This window comes from Sapajus apella, unplaced genomic scaffold, assembly GCF_009761245.1.
Source record: "Sapajus apella isolate SASKATOON/1434 unplaced genomic scaffold, GSC_monkey_1.0 scaffold7213, whole genome shotgun sequence".
In the NCBI taxonomy this organism is placed as follows: domain Eukaryota; kingdom Metazoa; phylum Chordata; class Mammalia; order Primates; family Cebidae; genus Sapajus; species Sapajus apella.
The window spans coordinates 1-3,368 of NW_022444137.1; the positions used below are offsets into that span (position 1 = coordinate 1).

Consider the following 3,368-nt stretch of genomic DNA (forward strand, 5'->3'; position numbering starts at 1 on the left):
TAAAAGACTTCCTGACCCCTGAGTGTCATAATAGTATTACAATTATGCAGGAAAATGTCCTTACGAAGTACATGGGGTAAAATGGGATTTGCTTTTTAGGAAAAGCTGTGATGGCAGACCAAAAATTATTTTTTTGGTTATTTTGTGTAACGTATCTGTTTACCAGAGGCCTTCCTATTTGTCTGTAGTATAAGAATATTTTGACAAGTAGTTTTTATTTATAGAAACAAAAATAAAGCTTTTTGTAATCCCAAATACTCAGGAGGCTAAGGCAGGAGGTTTGCCTGAGTCCAGGAGTTCAAGGGTGTAGTGAGTTATGATTGTGCAACTGCATTCCAGTCTGGGTGACAGAGTGAGACCCTGTCACATGCACACACAAAAAAAGCTATATGCAAAAATTTGAAAACTTGATGATAAGAATCAATGAGGCCAGGCGCCATGGCTCATGCCTGTAATCCCAGGACTCTGAGAGACTGAGGAGGGATGATTATTTGAGGTCAGGAGTTCGAGACCACCGTGTCAACATGGTGAAATCCCATCTCTGCTAAAAATACAAAAATTAGTCAGGCATGGTGGCCGCATGCCTGTAATCCCAGCTACTCAGGAGTCTGAGGCAGGAGGATTGCTTGAACCCAGGAGGTGGAGGTTGCTGTGAGCTGAGATTACACCACTGTACTCCAGCCTGGGCAACGGAGTGAAACTTTGTCTCAAAAAAAATAAATAATCAGTGGCGGTAATGCAATAGTAAAATCAGTCTATTCACTTATTCACAGTAAAAGCATACAAGCCTGTGGGAAAATAATTTGTCAACAAGTAGTGAGAACCATATTCATGTTCTCTAGCTCAAGACTCTGACTGCTGGGAATTTACCCTGATGAAATAACCTCAAAGAAGGGGAAAACCTATCACAGCAAGGGTGTGGCTCTGGAGTTATGTGCTTTGGCTTGATGGCATTAGAAAGCAAAGTTCCGAGGACTGTGTTGCAACTTGGAAGCCTGTGCAAGCAGCTGGAAAGGGTGCTGTGATTACAACCGCATGAAGGCATGTGCGCTGGGACCTGGCCAGCAGGGAGCCTGGAGAGGTGAGTGTGGCAGCATGTCTGCTAGGAAGCAGGGGGCGGGGCAGCGTGTATTTGCAAGCTGGTATTGCGCAGCCATGGCCACAGGTACAACTTCAGTGCAAATGGATTGTGAGCCGGAGTGAACCCTGAACGTCTGGTGGAAACCCAGCCAGGCTGACACTGGGCAAAGCTGGCTTGTTAGGGGCCCTGGGGAGACTCTGTCTTCACCCCAGTCTTGGAGCTCTGTGCTCATACACACACTGGCTTGTAACATGATATCAAATTGTGATTTTGATTTGCATTTCCCTGAAGATTAGTGATGCTGAGCGTCTTTTCATGTGCTTGTTGGCCCTTTGTGTATCTTTTTTGAATAAGTCTATTTAAGTTCTTTGTTCATTTTAAAATACAGTTGTATGTCTTTATTCTCGTTAGGTTGTAATAACATTTTATATGTTCTGGATAGATTTTTATCAGATACATGATTTGCGATTTCTTTTCTTTTTCCCTCCCTCCCTCCCTTCCTCCCTCCTTCCTTCCTTCCTTCCTTTTTTCTTCCCCCCAAGACAGAGTCTTTGCTCTGTCTGGAGTGCAGTGGCAAGCTCTTGGCTCACTGCAACCTCTGAGTCCCTCGTTCAAGTGATTTTCCTGCCCCAGCCTCCCGAGTAGCTGGGATTACAGGCACATGCCACCGCACCCAGCTAATTTTTGTATTTTCAGTAGAGATGAGGTTTCACCATGTTGGCCAGGATGGTCTCAGTCTCCTGACCTTGTGATTCACCTGCCTTGGCCTCCCAAAGTACTGGGATTACAGGCATGAGCCACCGTGCCGGGATGCAATTTCTTTCTCCCATTCTGAGGGTTGCCTTTTCACACTTTCTGTCTTTCTCTCTCTCTCTCTCTTTCTCTCTCTCTGTTTAAGAAACAAGGTCTCATTCTGTCTCCCAGGCTAAAGTGCAATGACATAATCATAGATCACTGCAGCCTCAAACTCCTGAGCTCAGGTGATACTCTCACTTCAGCCTCTCAAGTAGCTGGTACTACAGGTGTGCACCACCACACCTGGCTAATTAAAAAAAAAAAATGTTTTTGTAGAGAAAAGATTTCACTATGTTGTCCAGGCTAGTCTCAAACTCCTAGCCCTAAGCAATCTTCCTGCCTCAGCCTCCAAAAGTGCCGGGAGTACAGGTGTGAGCCACTGCGCCTGCCCCACCTTTTCACTCTCTTGACAGTATTCTTTTTCTTTCTAATTATTGTTATTTTGAGATAGAGTCTCGTTCTGCCGCCCAGGCTGCAGTGCAGTGGCATGATCTTGGCTCACTGCAGCCTCTGCCTCCTGGGTTCAAGTGATTCTCATGCCTCAGCTTCCTGAGTAGCTGGGATTACAGGCATGCACCACTATGCCTGGCTAATTTTTGTATTTTTGGTAGAGACAGGGTTTCTCCATGTTGGCCAGGCTGGTCTTGAACGCCTACCCTCAAGTGATCCGCCTGCCTCAGCCTCCCAAAAGTGCTGGGATTACAGGCGTGAGCCACCATGCCTAGCTGACAGTGTTCTTTGATGCACAAAAGTTTTAGCCTTGATAAATAACAAATTTAACTATTTTTGTTGTTGTTGCCTGTGACTCTGGTGACATCTGAGCATCCATTGCCAAATCCAAGGCATTTAGGATTTGCCCCAGTGTTTTCTCTAGGAGTCTTTTTACCTTTAACTGTTATACTTAGATCTTTGGCTTCCCTTTTTTTTTATTTTTTTTTTTTGAGACAGAGTCTTGCTCTGTCGCCCAGGCTGGAATGCAGTGGTGTGATCTTGGCTCACTGCAAGCCTGCCTCCTGGGTTCAAGTGATTCTCCTGCCTCAGCCTCCCAAGTAGCTGGGACTGCAGCTGCGCACCACCATGCCTGGCTAATTTTTGTATTTTTAATGGAGACAGGGTTTCACCATGCTGGGCTGGCTAGTCTCAAACCCCTGACCTGATGATCTGCCCACCTTGGCCTCCCAGAGTGCTGAGATTACAGGCATGGGCCACCGCATCTGGCCCTTTGGTCCCTTTTGAGTTAACTTTTGCTTATAGTGTGAGGAAAGGCCTCAGCTTTATTTTTTTGCATTTGGATATCTGTTGCCCAGCATCATTTATTGAAGAGATTGTTCTCCAATAAATGGTTTTGAATTATTATTGGCTGAAGAATTGTTTTTCTGTGCTTGCTTCAGTAGCATATATATTAAAAACTGGAATGATACAGAGATTAGGATGGCTCCCGTGCGAGGATGACATGCAAATTTGTGAAGTGCTCATTTTATTAGAAATAAAA

At 45.1% G+C, this 3,368-nt stretch overlaps 1 non-coding gene across 1 annotated transcript; it reads left to right on the forward strand.

Annotated features, from left to right (window-relative positions):
* The first annotated feature begins 3,254 nt into the window (after positions 1–3,254).
* LOC116548126 lies at positions 3,255–3,359 on the forward strand. Its single transcript, XR_004267321.1, has one exon. It is a non-coding gene; the product is annotated as a U6 spliceosomal RNA (small nuclear RNA).
* Positions 3,360–3,368: the final 9 nt, after the last annotated feature.